The sequence below is a fragment of the Actinia tenebrosa genome, unplaced genomic scaffold (genome assembly GCF_029948245.1).
Source record: "Actinia tenebrosa isolate PJP-AT-01 unplaced genomic scaffold, QUT_ActTen_1.0 PGA_scaffold0__85_contigs__length_37466705, whole genome shotgun sequence".
NCBI classification, from domain to species: domain Eukaryota; kingdom Metazoa; phylum Cnidaria; class Anthozoa; order Actiniaria; family Actiniidae; genus Actinia; species Actinia tenebrosa.
The window spans coordinates 5,953,658-5,970,626 of NW_028292569.1; the positions used below are offsets into that span (position 1 = coordinate 5,953,658).

The following is a 16,969-nucleotide window of genomic DNA, read 5'->3' on the forward strand; positions in this document are numbered from 1 at the left end:
GGGGGGGGGGTGGTTGAAAAAAAATGTTGCTAGTTTAATTCTTGAAACCAAGCATTTCTGGTTATCGGGTTAGAAATATAACATTTATTTGCAAAAAAGTCCACAAAGATTCTTAGTTTAAATAGCCCGCAAAGAATGCGTTCTTGTGGGTTTGGGGGGGAACCGTGGTTTTGGGGGAACTTGGGTCGGTGTCCACTGGTAGAACGAATCTTGGGATTGGATAGAATAACAAAAATAAAGAAAGCATGGATTATGGTGAACAATGTGTATTATTCTACATGTGAGCTGCGTTCTTTGTTTCATCTCACCATTCATTGTTTGTTCATCCACTCCCAGGCTCCGTTCTTCCTGTTGTGTGTTACCCGAGAACTTTGGAAATTAGGAACAAGCGAGAACTGAAACCACTGAGGTAGTTGTGACAGGAACCCCAAAACCCCGATTCTTCCGCAAATGAAGAGTTTGAGTGAAAAATGAATGTTTTTTGTTTTCTTCGAGTATACACACACAAAAAACGGCGAGTATGCTTTCGTGAAACTGCATTAAGAAACACAATATGAAAGAATTAGCCTTTAGTTTCAAGCATAGAAACAAAGTTTTGGCATTTTGTGAAGTCCAGTTTATCAGACATGTTTGAATGTCAAATTTACTTTTTTTTACAATAGCATGAAGATGTTGTGACTAATTTGCAATCGGATTAAGAGCATGCGCAGACATTTTTCAATCGTGTCCCATGAATATACAAAATTATATCAAATAATATAGTAAGTTATTTTTTTCCGGTCCGGTATCCTAAAAAATCGTGCGTTCTGATTGGCTGTTTGAGCGGGCGGTATTTTGTAAGTATCTGCCCGCGCGCGCGGTCCGGTATCCTTTGCCGCTAAACGACAACACAAAACGATTACCAAAACAAGTAAAAAAAATACGGGAAAAAAATTAATAATGTGACAGAGTCAAAAGACACTATTTTGGACAGTAATTATTTAGTCATAAATCTATATTTTTAATTAGGAATGCCTCGTGTACACATAGGAATGTAATTCTTTAGTTAACTGTTTGCATGGAAAATGCGTAAGCAAGAAATAATTTCCGTACGTAATTACATTACAGTGAGTCATGCCTAGGTTTGGCGCTTGTTTACGTAAGTTCGTGTTTGGGACATCCTGTTTGCGCCTAGGGCGTGCAACATTGCGTAGGATGTGTAAGGTCTTAAGAATGCAGGTTTTCCCATAAAAGTAGGCCCAAACTAAGCTTAAATCAGTGTAGTAAAAGTTCTTGAAGACGTTGCACATATCAAGACAAGGAATTCTCTACGATGTAAAGAGATATCCTGTAATCTCGTTCCCGTTTTTTTTCATGTATTGTAAAGTTGTGTGAATTCTTCAATGAATTCTTTTGTCAAAACCACTTGCAATCTGATTCATAGCTGAGCGCCTTGCCGCCGGTTACATTTTTGGTGTCAGAAGTGGGATTGCAAGAAAGTTGACATTAGTAGTTACTGATTATTTACCAACGGGAACGAGACTGAAATCATGGCAGAAGAAGCTGTGGCTGCACTCACAGAGCAATTGGCTGCACTCAAGGCACAGCTGGATGGCATGCAGGCTGAAGGAGGACCCCCTGCCCAACCTGTTCCTGCACCAGTGGTGAAAGTGACAGTGCCAAGGGAGAAGAAGCTGAGAAAGTATGCTGGTGGCAGAGACGACAAGGTGCTTGAAGACTGGATAGCGGATGCACAGAGGTCTGTGGCTGCCCAGAAGTTAACTGATCAAGAGGCGGTGGATTTCCTGTACCATAGCTTAGAAGGAGCGGCTCGAGATGAAGTTCGACTAAGGCCTGCGGATGACTGGACAGACCCGGAGGGTTTCTTCAGGATTCTGAGAGACGTCTTCGGAGAGAAGCTCACCAAGACCCAGCTTCTCCAGAGGTTTTTCGCCAGAAAACAAGGTGACAGGGAGCCCATCCAGGACTTTGCCCATGCCCTGATGTCAATGGCGGAGCACATAACCAGAGTACACGTAGGAGCCCTGGAAAACAAGGACCAGAACCTCAGAGACACATTCGTTGAGAACTTGCGTGACAACCTGTTGCGCAGGGATCTCAAGCGCTATATCAGAGAACATCCCGAGAAGACCTTCAACGAGGTGAGGCAAGAGGCCTATCGTAGCTCGGAAGACACAGATAGAGGAGCACATCGCCATGCAGCGGCCAAGGAGGTGTTGGTGGAGAGCAACCAAGTAAATGCCATCCAAGAGCTTACAGCAGGACAGAAGGCCCTGGTGGAGAGGCTCATGCAGCAACAAAAATTGCTGGATGAGCAGCAGAAGCTGCTAACCCAACTTACCATGAAGTTAGCAAGCCCATCACCACCACGAAGTCCCCCACGTGGTCCGAGGAGATGTTACAACTGCCACGAGCTTGGACATCTTCGGCCGAACTGCCCAAAGCCCCTGAAAGACAAGGCACCAGCAGCACCACAGAAGGAGTCAAACTCCAGCTCTCCACGGCAGTGAGCCACGCCGTGGAGAGGAACTGTAGTGGCTCTAACTCTCTTTTTCAGAACGAAAAGTTTCTCGGGACAAGTCCCACAGTGGTGGCGAGGATTGGCGGAGTACCTGTGAAAAGCTTAGTGGATACGGGCTCCATGGTTACCCTCATCACCGAGTCGTTCTACAGGGAAAAGCTACAGCCAACCCTAGGAGACCTACACCCTGAAACAAGATTACTGCAGCTGCGAGGAGCTAACGGTTTGGACATCCCTTACATTGGATATATCGTCGCTACAGTAGAGATCGGAGGAGTGGTGGTCCCTGGGTGCGGCATCTTCATCACGAAGGACACAGCAGCCACTACAGTAATGCAGAGGAGGGTACCTGGCCTACTGGGAACCAACGTTCTTGGGCAGGTGCCCCAATACCAACAGATCCTGCAAGATGAAGAGAAGAAGAGTAAACGTAAAACTGGGTTCGTGAAAGTAGCCGGCTCAGACAAAGTCTGGGTCCCTGCTTTCACAGAATCTGATATCTTGGTCACAGGCCCATCATGGGGCACTGATGCTGTGATCGAACCCCTTGGTGTACCAGTAGAAGGAAACCTCACCGTGGCCAGTACTCTCGTGGATACTACCAAGACGTGTTACTATGTCAGAGTTGCCAACCAGACGGCAAAGGACATATGGCTAAAGCCGAGGACGCGGATTGGAATTGTGCGAGAGGGAGAGATGGTCAAGAGAGGAGAGCAGTTGGAGTTCCTACACGGGAATAACATGGTGACAGTGTGCTGTAACCTTAGTGCTGACCCTCAGATGCCACCCCAACGGGAAGCTGTGGGCAAAGTACGATGGCAAAGGATACAGACACCCCCTCACGGGATTACCCTGGAACATTTCCCCGGGACGGAACTTCAGAGGGAGAAAGCTCTCCAGATGTTCGAAAGAAATGAAGAGGTGTTCGCTTCATGTAAGGAGGACCTTGGCTGTACAAAGACAACATATCATCGCATCTACACAGACGATGATGTGCCTGTCACAGAGCGTTACAGAAGGATTCCTCCAAACCAATACCAGGAGGTGCAACAGCATCTACAAGACTTGCTAGAAAAAGGAGTGATATGTCCAAGTGAGAGTAACTATGCCTCCCCAATAGTGCTTGTACGAAAGAAGTCTGGAGCCTTGAGGATGTGCGTTGACTACCGGAAGCTGAACCAGAAAACCAAGCGTGATCAGTACCCCCTACCAAGGATAGAGGAATCACTGGAGGCACTGCGTGGCGCAAAGTACTTTTCCACCATAGATCTGGCATCAGCCTACAATCAAGTTGAAGTCCATCCTGATGATCAGCACAAGACTGCGTTCACAACGCCCATGGGTTTGTTTCAGTACACTCGGATGCCGTTTGGACTACAGAATGCCCCAGCGACCTTCCAAAGGTTGATGCAAGGAGTCTTCCGAGAGGACATACTTCGCACCCTGATGGTCTACCTGGACGACATCATAGTCTTCTCATCCACCATTGAAGAACATCTTGAGCGGTTGGAAACGGTATTCAGTAAGCTGAAGCATCATGGATTAAAGGTTGAACCAGCCAAGTGTCAACTCTTCAGAGATCGGGTGTCCTACCTGGGGCACGTGGTCTCTGCTGACGGTGTCGAGACAGACCCTGAAAAGACAAAGGCAGTTAACGAGTGGCCAGTCCCCCAGACAGTGCGCGATCTGCGATCATTCCTTGGTTTCGCGTCATACTACAGAAGATTTGTCCCCAAGTTCGCTCAAATGGCAGGCCCGCTGCACAAGTTAGTTGCTGAGCTCGGGAGCGGAGGAAGTAACAAGACCACCCGGAAGCAGATTGGCGTACTGTGGACAGAAGAGTGCCAAAAGAGCTTCAACAAGTTAAAGAATCTACTAACCTCAGCACCAGTGCTGGCCTACCCGGACTACACCAAGCCCTTCATCCTAGAGACGGATGCGTCCAACGAAGGATTGGGAGCCGTGCTGTCCCAAGAACAGGACGGAAGAGTCAAAGTGATCGCTTATGCCAGCCGAGGCCTGAGAGGTGGAGAGCGAAACATGGAGAACTACTCATCGAGGAAGCTGGAACTACTAGCCTTGAAGTGGGCTGTATGTGAGAAGTTCAGGGAGTACCTGCTGGGATCGAAGTTTGTCGTCTACACAGACAACAACCCGCTGACATACCTACAGTCAAAGAGTAAGCTGAAAGCTGTGGAGCAGAGGTGGGCTGCAGAGTTAGCAAACTTCAACTTCACCATCAAGTACCGCCCTGGACGTCACAACCAGAATGCAGATGCTCTAAGTCGCATCAACCGAGATGAAGAACCAACCACAGTTGAAGTAAGAAGTACACTAGCCTATTCTACCAATACTACAGACCTACCAGAAGAGGTACGTCAACATTTGATGGTATCAGCAGCGTTCATAAGCAACACAGAGACAAGTGCGCTGGAGGAGCAAGCAACCTCATTCCCAACCACACCTCTCACAGAGATCCAACGACTACAGCAGGAGGACCCATGTATCAGTCGTCTCCTCCACTACCGAAACCTTGGACGTCGGCCAAGTAAAAGGCAAAGCCAACAAGAGACAAGGGATACAAGGAAGTTGCTTAGTCACTGGAACAGGATTGAGGAAAGCCATGGAGTTCTCTACCGCCGTACAGGAGTCGGACAGGGAAGTGAGCTTCGGTTACTGCTACTCCCCACATCAATGAAATCACAAGTACTGAAGGGTGCGCACGATCAATGTGGACATCAAGGACAAGACAGGACAGAACAGCTCTTGAGGAAAAGATGTTGGTGGCCCGGTATGCAAGGAGATGTGAAGCAATGGATCTCAAATTGTGAAAGATGTGTCATTGCCAAAGGATCCTACCTTCCAGTCAAGACGCCGATGGGCAGCCTACTAGCTACTAGGCCATTGGAAGTGCTAGCGATGGATTTTACCTTGCTTGAGCCTGCAACAGATGGAAGAGAAAATGTCCTCGTGTTAACAGATGTGTTCACAAAGTTTACAATTGCTGTACCTACCCGTGATCAGAAAGCTACAACCGTAGTCAAGACCCTGATTAAAGAATGGTTCCTTGTGTATGGAATCCCCCAAAGAATACACTCTGACCAAGGCAAGTCATTTGAGGCAGAACTAGTCAAGGAGTTGTGTGCAGTGTATGGAATTAAGAAGTCAAGGACAACCCCCTATCATCCTCAAGGAAATGGGCAGTGCGAAAGATTCAACCGTACACTACATGAGCTTCTAAGAACTCTACCAGCAGAAAAGAAAAGAAGGTGGCCTGAACACCTGAAAGAGTTATGTTACGCCTATAATGCTACGCCACATGCAACGACTAGATACTCACCCTTCTACCTGATGTTTGGTAGAGATGCAAAGCTACCTTTGGACATTCTACTTCCTGATGATGACAGACAAGTGACAGTAGACAACCAGCAATGGATTACCAAGCACCAGACTCGTCTACGAGAAGCTTATACCACTGTGACACAAAACTTGAAGGAAGCTGCTACCGTCAGAAAGAAGATCCATGACCAGAAGGGCAGAGCACTGGCCGAACCACTACAAGTTGGAGAGCGAGTACTCCTTCGCAACCGTAAAGTCAGAGGAAGAAACAAGATTCAAGATAAATGGGACAACCAAGTGTACAAAATCGTCGAACGAAGAGACAACAATACATATGTCGTTGAAAGAGCTGATGGACATGGAGGAGATAAAGTTGTTAGTCAAGGAGAAATGCAAGTGTGTCCAAGACCAATGCTGGAGATACGAGGACGACACAGGCAAGCTGACAGGTCTAGACAAACATGTACTGCATCGCCAGAATCATCAGATGAAGAAGATGACATTGGAGGAATGACAATCGCCTTTCAACCAATGACAGAACCAGCTGAACCTGATGATGATGATGATAGTGACGATGCGTCTGAGGAAGAACTGGCTGCACCTGTACTCCGACGTTCCACAAAGACAACGGCAGGCCAACACAGCAACCTCTATAATCTTCCAAGATCCGCACTTCAGCACTGACGAGTCCACCTGCGTATCATTGTTCCTGAATTTGCTCGAGGACGAAGCAAACGAAAAGGAGGGGCAAGTGTGACAGAGTCAAAAGACACTATTTTGGACAGTAATTATTTAGTCATAAATCTATATTTTTAATTAGGAATGCCTCGTGTACACATAGGAATGTAATTCTTTAGTTAACTGTTTGCATGGAAAATGCGTAAGCAAGAAATAATTTCCGTACGTAATTACATTACAGTGAGTCATGCCTAGGTTTGGCGCTTGTTTACGTAAGTTCGTGTTTGGGACATCCTGTTTGCGCCTAGGGCGTGCAACATTGCGTAGGATGTGTAAGGTCTTAAGAATGCAGGTTTTCCCATAAAAGTAGGCCCAAACTAAGCTTAAATCAGTGTAGTAAAAGTTCTTGAAGACGTTGCACATATCAAGACAAGGAATTCTCTACGATGTAAAGAGATATCCTGTAATCTCGTTCCCGTTTTTTTTCATGTATTGTAAAGTTGTGTGAATTCTTCAATGAATTCTTTTGTCAAAACCACTTGCAATCTGATTCATAGCTGAGCGCCTTGCCGCCGGTTACAATAAGTTACTTACCGTCCTATAGTCGGTCCGGATAGGGAAAAACTGTGCCCTCGGTCTTGAACACGGACCTCGGCCTAACGGCCTCGGTCCGTATATTCAAGACCTCGGGCACAGTTTTTTCCTATCCGGACCTCCTGGCCGGTAAATAACATATATATATATAAAGGTAATATTAAGGAAAGAATTTGGATTGTATTAGTGAATATCGGATAGAATATAAAATTATATAAAATATTATATTAACGCATAAAATGTTAATGTAAACTTTTTTTCAGGCTGTTTGTATAAAATTCGATCCCTTTGTCAGATAACTTGTTACAAGTTTCTTAATATTTAATGACAAATATTATTTTTATTCATTTAGTTTTACATTTGGTATTCAACTTATACATTTGTAATTATTATTCCTTGGTTTCCTGTTTCATTTTTCTTTCCTTCCTTCTATCCTTCCATTCTTCCTTCCCTTTTTTTTTTTTTTTTTTTTTTTTTTTTTTGTCCCTTCTTCTATTATCTCTTCTTTGCATTCTTCCTTCGATCCTTCCTTACTTCCCTCGTTCTATCTTTCCATTCACTCATTCCTTCCTGCGTTTCATTCATTATTCCTTCCTTCCTTGCTTCCTTCACGTTTTATTTTCGAAAGACATTTATATTTTCGCTAGAAATGTGACTTTTGAACAGTTTGAAACTAATAATTTTCATGTCCACTTCATATTTTGTTAAACGTTTAAAAAAAATAAATCTGGGACTCCTGTGGATATGTTGGCCTTTACGAACTGGTACCGAATCACATACTGTTATCCTAATATTTTCATATCTGGTTACCATAGTAACGCATTTGTAAATACAGGTAAAGGCCACACCCGGATGTCATAATTTACCGAATCAGTCAACCACGACACACGGTACCTGTTGCTACCTTGACGTAATATCAACAAAAAAACGACAAATCACGACTCAAAATATCCCGCCATTTTTGCTCCAAAAATCGTCGATTTTCCTTACGAGAAATGCTTCATTCTCTGCTGGAAGCCTAAGGTTACTTTCGTTTACGACAAAAGCTTGGAATTTGATTGGAAAAGCCAGAAAATCTCCTTGAAGGCGAGGAATTTTTTTTTTGTTTGGCAACACGACTTTTGTTTTGGATTGTGTGAGTGATTTGAACTCGAAAGTGTTGGCCGTGAAATGTCTTTTTACAAGTGCTGACAGACTGAAACATCGGTTTACAACCACAGAAACCTTCAAAACTGTTTTCCAAAGATCTCTCAAACTTAACTGAAGTCTGGAGCGTCTTGCACTGAAGGCAAGTGGTTGCAAGAATTAACCATTCCAGGAGCACAAGTCTTGGATAAGTCATATGTGAATGAAGTTGACATTCTGTGAAATCCTGTGTAGCAAGAATTTACCTTCACAATCAAAAACAGAATTATCGAGGTGGTTTTAATTTAAAAACTACATATTGGACAGCACTTTCGATAATGTGCGGTACTTCTCAACGCTAGAAACCAAAGAAAGTTGAAGAATTTCTCCATTGTAAACAAAAGGTTGAAGATCATCGTACGAATTGTATTCGCTCGAAATACGATAAGCTTTCAACTTTTTGGTTGCGAAAGACGGTTCAATTTGACTGGCAGCAGAATTGGCTTATACTTGGAGAAAAAATCTGGATTCCCCAGGTTTTTAAACAACGGTTTCCTTTTTTTTCCCCTCCTATTTTAATTCCTACGATATAAGAGTGCTTTGGCAACTTTGTGACTCAATGGTTTAAAGGTGAAAGTGCATATTTTTGAACAATAACGGATAAGAAAGTTATTGGAACATTTAACAGTTTGGAAAGAAAACTACGAATTTGGAAACAGAAGAAAAATAACAGGGTTTTGCAATTGTTATATCGACTTATTTTCCTGCAATACCGAAGAAATTTTGCGAACGTTTTTGAAAGAGATTGGCCAAATCTGGGCCACGTCCGTCATCATTGGTCTAGTGTTGGTCACGTGACTGATGGTCTATATGGGTTTCTATGGGAGCAGCCCTACAGACGCTTGGTTTAGCGGAAGTAGCGAGTGAAATCGCTTGCTGTGCTGGCTCAGCGGCCTGCGGTCTTCTGTGCAAGAGAAAGGGAAGTAATACACAGGGAGCCCGCTCCAAGTTAATATTTCTGTTGTTTTTAGGCCTTGCTAACGTCACGAGCTTTATCATGCTAGTACCAGATATGAGAAAACACTTAGATAGCATCCCGTACCTATGTGATACCATCTCCTCGCCGAAAATGTGCGATAACTTGGTCGGGTATTCGGCAGCCTATCGGGTCTTCTTCGTGATGTCGGTGTTCTTTTTCACCTTCAGTATCCTCACCTACGATGTCACCTCGACAAAACAATTTCGAGCGCGTTTGCATAACGGATTTTGGTACATCAAGCTTTCTATATTAACGCTTCTCTTTATTGCTGCCTTTAATATTCCAAACTTCTCTCAATTTGGGATGATTTGGATGTATGTTGGATTAACCGGCGGGTTCATGTTTCTTCTGTTACAAGTCGTTTTTATCATTGACTTTGGGTACTCATGGAGCGCAAGTTGGGCTGAGAAAATGGACGTTTTAAATACAAAATGTTGGTTCTTTGCGCTTGCATTTGCAACTGCTATAGTCTACGCACTCTCGCTTTGCGCAGCCGCAGTACTTTACATCTATTTCACCAATCCCGTCGATATATCCCAGTGCAAGGCGAATACCTTTTACATCAGTTTTAACGTCGCTCATTGCGCTTTAGCCACCATAATTTCTATTCTACCTCAGATACAACAAGAGGCAAACGGAGCTGGTCTTCTACAGTCTTCAGTTGTGACAATATATACAATGTATCTGACCTGGAACACATTGTCTAGTCAGCCAGATAGCATGTGCAATCCCCTGGGGGATGTAATACTCGAGTATGATAAAGCCTCAGGGGTGAATGGACAGGCTGTTTTTGGCTCCGTTTTGACATTCGCGTTGTTGACGTTCGCTTGTACTGTCCGTGCGAGCACGTCACAACTTGGAAAACTCGGACTAGCTTTGTCGGATAACCCCGAGTATCTTCGAAAAAGCCGACAAGTAAATAGAAGAAAAAGTAAAAAAGAAAATACGAGTAATAGAAAACAATATGACGAAGAGGATCAGGAAGAAAATGAAGACATAGCGTATAGTTATTCTATATTTCATTTTATGTTATTCTTAGCGTCGTTGCACTTAATGATGGTGATTACGAACTGGCATAGCCCAGACGAAGCGGAGGACTTCAAGAAGCTCATCAAAAACTGGTCAGCGGTTTGGGTCCAGATGTCTGCTAGTTTTATATGCTGCCTTGTGTATATTTGGACACTTGTAGCCCCCTTGATAAAACGGACCTGGGGGGACGTTTTAGGACTGGAGCCCGAGCCACCTCGAAGGCCTACAGCACGAAGGCCCAGCGTGCACCAGTTAAAAAAGGACTTGAAAGATATTCAAGAGCGTAGAAAATCTGCGACAATCAATGAACCATTTGTAAGGCAAACTGGTTTAACTAACGAACTGAAACGACGTAATAGTCCTTCCAAAAATACGGCTTCCGAATCAGATTTAGCTACCCGAGCGGTTTCCGAGAGTCCTTCGGTGAAAGCTCGGAAAGAGCTCGGACAGTCCGAAATAACTATTCATAAAGGTGAACATCACACTAGAGACATTAATGAGTCAACATTTGGTCCGGAAACTACCCGAGCTGATGCGATGCACATCGACCTACCAATGGGACGTAGCTCACCGATTCTAGAAGAACCGAATGAAATCCGGGTGGCTTCGGTTGCATCCGGAAGAGTCTCGGATCCACTTCGGCCGGTCGCGATTCAGATCGAGCATCCATTCGTTAGAACTGCGAAAACTGTAGACTTGAATCACCAAACAAATCCTGAAACTACTCAACAGATTCTGAGATTACAAGAAAGAATATTAAGATTTCAAGCCAAAATTGTTAAGATTCAACATAAAATGTTGTATTTACAGCAAACTGGAGAAAAATTAGAGTCGCCCGTTCGACAAGTGGAAGCGAAAAAGGGATAAAGTATCCCTGAGCCTGCGATTCTTTTGGTCTCCGTCAAACACGTGTTTATTTATATGTATTTTGTATCATATATTTATATCTTATTTACATAATATTCTTTGTATATAACCAAAGCTATATGTATATACATTGCGCACTTTTATAGAAAATAAATGAAAGGAATAATGAATCAAAGCTCTTTTTTGGTCGAATCCGCGGTTCTCCAGTTTTTGTATCTCCGCAAAACCTGACGTGCTGAATTCCAATTTGATCTGTGAGTTAGCCATGCCCTGACTTAGATCAACCCAGAGGTTGTTTCAGGGTTCAATCTGTGAGTTAGCCATGCCCTGACTTAGATCAACCCAGAGGTTGTTTCAGGGTTCTATCTGTGAGTTAGCCGTGCCCTGACTTAGACCAGCCCAGAGGTTGTTTCAGGGTTCTATCTGTGAGTTAGCCATGCCCTGACTTAGATCAGCCTAGAGGTTGTTTCAGGGTTCTATCTGTGAGTTAGCAAACCCCGGCCAAGTTAAATCAGCCCAGAGGTTGTTTCAGGGTTCTATCTGTGAGTTAGCCATGCCCTGACTTAGATTAGCCTAGAGGTTGTTTCAGGGTTTGAACTGTGAGTTAGCCATGCCCTGACTTAGATCAGCCCAGAGGTTGTTTCAGGGTTTGATCTGTGAGTTAGCCATGCCCTGACTTAGATCATTCGATAAACAAACCCTGTTACTTTTGGCGTATTTTTTCCCGAGTTATATTCTTTGGTGCGTTTTCTTTCTCATTGAATTAAAATCTAATTTAGGTTAAAGTTGACCGCTTAACTTTGGGCGTTTCCCCTATCGCATTCCATCGAATATTATTTCGTTCCTGAGAAAAATCTTATGAGTGAAAGGATTTCTCGAACTGTACGTTTCCGTTTGTCATCTTTAAAGCCGAAAATTCATATTCTTAAATGTATGTTTTACATTTCAAACATTATCCCTCTTGCCATTATTCTCGGATTAAATCACTCTTGAATGGAATGTTTTTCCTCGAACAACACCTCGTCCCGACACTTCAGTTATTTTCAATACTTGCAACACTCGGATGGCCCGGAATTTTCAATACGATGAAAAACGAACCTCGTGGACTACGTTATTCCGTAGGGGCGACTTAAGGCTATATCCACTTGACCGAATGGAAACCTTTTAAGTACTTTATATAGAGATGATTTACTATATTGAAGTAGGATTACGCAATTTTGCGATCTCATTCTATCATAGATCTTTCTATTTTTCGCGTTGGAAAAAAATTTGACCAACTTGAAACTTCAGACTATTCAATGGCCTCAAGTTATGCAATTATTTTTCTTTGTTGAATTTTTTAGTTAAAATTTTTTATCAATGCGCTCATGTGAGTGTACATGTCGTTCGAGCAAGTTGTATGAATATCAAATGAAATTATAAACAAAAACGGAATATAATGACCCACCTGTAGTAGTCCGAACACCCACTGATCTCCGACCCGCCCTTCAACCACCGACCAGCGCACATTTTTTCAGTGAACCACAACGAACGCATGGGCAATGAGATACAATAGTTGAAACAGGTAGATACGTTTTTCATTACCCGGCATTTTTTATTTTTAGTATCTTTTTTCTTGTTCTTTATTTTTTGAAAATCGGTAATAATTTATCCTTCTATACACCGCTAAACCACGGATGTGGCTACAATCACCAGTTTGCTATCAGTTGCACTAAAAGGCCCCTTGCAACGAAACTACTCATCCGCCCTGTCGCAAGTGATATTCAAACTCCCCCACTATGAAAACCGAAGCGAAGGTAAAAGGAAAGATTTCGTCTGGAGTTAACTGCATTTAAATTTCTAAGGTCATTTCAAGATCCCTCCCCCCTATAAATAATTAACAAAGGAATATATTATTGTCGTTATAAGAAAATAAGGATGATGTATGCGGTAATACACTCGCCTCATTCTTTTCCTAGAAAAAATATGTTTATAGCGAGACGGAGTGGGGGAAATTCAAATAAGGAAATGGCTCACAGTGCTCGCTGTGTGGGGCTTGATTTGACACAGGAAACCCGTCCCTACTAATCATCCCGCTACGCGCCCATATCAAAATCAGGCTATCCGATTCTACACTTTGCGCAACAATATCTTTCTTGAAAAATCTAAAGAGCTTAACTTTTTATAACTTGTATTTCGTGCAACGAAATACAAGATACTTGACTGCGGACAGATATAGAAAATACTGCCTGCCTGGGCGTATACTAGAGCGCACGATATTTAGTATAACAGACCGTGGAAAAATATCTTAAAGATATATCATTGCGCAAATGGTATCCGCGTGAAGCAGCACACAAAAGGTGTATCACACAGACGCTTGTCGTATATAATTCAAATGAAAAGTCCTTGCGAAATACTCGTGTCTTTATTAGTGATTCCGAGGTCGAAGGAAAAAGTGGATCGTGTTAACATTGCAGTGAGTTTTGGGGCTGTTATAGGGGACGAAATAGACTGTATCTTGGAAATATGTCTTGTGTATATGAGAAATAAAGTTCAAGGAAAAAATTCCACCCCAAGAGCTTCTTGCATTAGCCGTAAATTTCTTATATATCTGGGCCCGGTTGTACGAAGCCTGGATAGCACTATCCGGCGGAGAAATCCTTATCCAGTGGATAAGTCGATGCTGTTATCCAATAATTTTATCCCCTGAATAAGATTTATCCGTCGGAAAGCGCTATCCTCCCTTTGTACAACCGGGCCCTGTAACTCGAACAAGATACTCGTACAAGATAATCTTGATATGAATCTTAAAAGCGTTCAACTTTCTGGTTTCGAAGGCTTTGTTCGAGGAAGACTTTAATGGCTTCTTCCAGCGAGCTTCCTATTAACTTAAAGCGAACATAGCAATTGTTTTTCTATCTGGTTTCCAACGATTCTGTTGGAGGAAAACCTCAATGGCTTAATAGGTCTTCTTACATCGAGTTTTTTAATAACTTAAAGGGAATATAGCAATTGTTTTTCTCTCTGGTTTCCACCGAATCTGTACAAGGAAAACCTCAATGGCTTAATAGGTCTTCTTACATCGAGTTTTCTAATAACTTAAAGGGAATATAGTACGTGTTTTTCTCTCTGGTTTCCACCGATTCTGTTCGAGGAAAACCTCAAATCAACTCACAGTTAGTTTCCCAATAAATTAAAGCGAGTCTAGCAATTAAGTGGTTTCTCTCTGGTTTCCACCGATTCTGTTCGAGGAAACCCTCAATGACCAACTCACAGTTAGTTTCATAACAACTTAAAACCGAATCTCACAAGTGTTTTTGTTTCTGGTTTCCAAAAATGCTGGGAGGAAAACCTCAACCGTCTCACAGTAAGCTTCCTAATTAATCAAAGCGAGTCTAGCAATCAAGTGTTTTCTTTCTGGTTTCCAACAATTCTGTACCAGGAAAACCTCAAAACCAACTCACAGTGAGTTTCCCAAGTTGAGAAAGAAAACGGAGTCTCTTCAAAGAAACAAAGCCTTTGTAGCGATTATTATGAATACGACCCACGATTCCTTCCTTGCTTGTGTCCCAATGCTTGTGGTCACGCTATTTGCCAAGTCTTTGCTTCAAGGGAAAAAGTGGCCAGCCGGGATAATAAACAATCTATTTATTTTTAAGCTGTAGGTCAGTATGTCAAGTCAGTTTTCATCAGTCTGTGTTATCATATACTAGAGGTCCGTATGTAAGAACTGTAGGGTTATTTTTATACGAGTGGGAAACGATATGGCTACTTCGTAACGGCTTATTGTGGCCTTATCTTACTGTAGCTGTAAAGCCTGCTTCTCACTAGCGACAAAACAAGCAAGTGCAAGCAAACGAAAAGAAAAGCAGAAAAAAATCTTCCGCTCTCTTGCGCTTGCGTCCATTCTTTTCATAGTGAGAACATTCATTGGCTTGGTGTTGCGTCTGCTTGCGTGGCTATCCCTTCTAGGGTCTAGACCCCACATAACTCGCTTACTCAAAGAATTACTGGAAGATAATGGGAAGCCATTTCAATGTTACAGCGGCGTGTAGTGGGGTGTGCGTACTGTAAGTCAGTACCGTACGTTTCTCACTCATACGAAAACCATTCTTATGGGAAGAAATATCAATGTTAACGGCATGTCGTACCGTGTACGTGCTGTAAGTCAGTACCGTATGTTTCCCATCCCTACAATAATCATTCTTATGGAAAGCCATTCCAATGTTACGGGTTGTGTAAGCTGTAAGTAACACTACAGTACGTTTTCCAATCACATCGGGGAAAAAACAGGTAAATGATACAAGTGGATGATACCATAGTTGAACCATTTGTTTACGTATTTAGCGCGGCCCAAATCATAGAATCTCTTGCGCGCGTAATTGCTTTCTCGTATAGTAGGTAATAAGATGATTTCACTACCTGTTCTACCCACGTTTTCTTTCATGTTTACTAAAATAATCCGAACGTGGGACTGTGTGCGTAAATCGTGGTTAAAAACAGCTTTAATTGAAAGTGGAAATAACGCTAGTGAAGGTCAATGATGTCACGAAGAGTTATTTGAAATTTCTAGTAAATTCGTGTATTAAGACTATGACCTAGAAGATATTATGTTCTATGCTTAGCATTGTCACGTATAATAAGTGACGGAGATAGGACTAGGCGATGATAGGACAAAAGCTCTTTAATTTCACCCTTACTCGAACACGAGTCAACGTCAAAAACGTCTTCAAACGACAAATTATCCCGTTTCAAACCGGTTTTCTATGAGGGTTTTAACCATGGTTTTCAACCGGTTTTCTTTAATTTGAAGTTACAACAATAAACTAATTTTGCTTTTCCAGTAAGGAAATCCGAATTTTACCCAATAATTTTGAAATATTTTTGGCTTACTTTAGCGGTTACATTGCCCAAGGCGTGCTGAAAATCGTGTAGTCATCTACCTTCATATTCTTAAAACAGCACCAAATTTTTCTACTGGTTTCCCACAAATTTCCTATCCGAATTTTTCGGGAAATCGTTTCATCTTTCCCCACATGTTTTTCTTTGTGGCTGAGGTAGTTTGGGGGGGTTTTCTTGTTTTTCGTGTTGTTTTTGATCCGATTAACAAACTTATTCTTTTCGTTAGGAAATCCTTAGATTATTTAGTTGTTACTTGGTGTTTTCTTTGTCGGGGCACGGCTGTCGGCGAAGTAATTTAACACGATACAATCTTCTTTTTTTTTAAATCAAATATATCCCTCACGCAAGCGCCAGTGAAAAGATAGTAAGCTTCAAGCGTGACTAAGTTTTCATCGTTTCCCAGCGTTTTACTTTACGTATTTAATCCATCTCAATAAGGACAAATATTCGGCTTCTCTAATGAAGGCCGTAAAAATATCTCGTGACCTAATTCACAGCGTTGACGGCGAACACACGCACGTATATTTATCGTAAACAGACTCACATTGTTTTGTTTTGAAGATTCCAACTCCCACATAAACTTTTTAAACCGGAAGTAAGCGTCTATGCTCGGTCACATCCGTCGCGCCAAAATAGAAAGGTCATGATATATAAATTTGGAGAGTGGAAATAAAAGTAAACTGTGTAAGGATTTTTAGCAAGTCTTTCTTTTGCAAATAGCAAGGATGAGTTTGATTTTTTGAAGAGATTTTTGTAATGGACGGAGGGGAGGGTGAGGTGTTTTTTTTGTGTTTAGGAGTTCTTGTTTGCACGTCGTCATAATATTGTAATCTTTGAAAATGAAAACGATCAGGGTTGTCACGCGACGTCTGTGGTGAAACACGTGAATGATGATA

The 16,969-nt window shown here is 42.4% G+C and overlaps 1 pseudogene; it reads left to right on the plus strand.

The window, feature by feature from the left end:
* The first annotated feature begins 9,137 nt into the window (after positions 1 to 9,137).
* On the plus strand, positions 9,138 to 11,192 carry LOC148913338 (putative serine incorporator pseudogene; annotated as a pseudogene).
* The last annotated feature ends 5,777 nt before the right edge of the window (positions 11,193 to 16,969 follow it).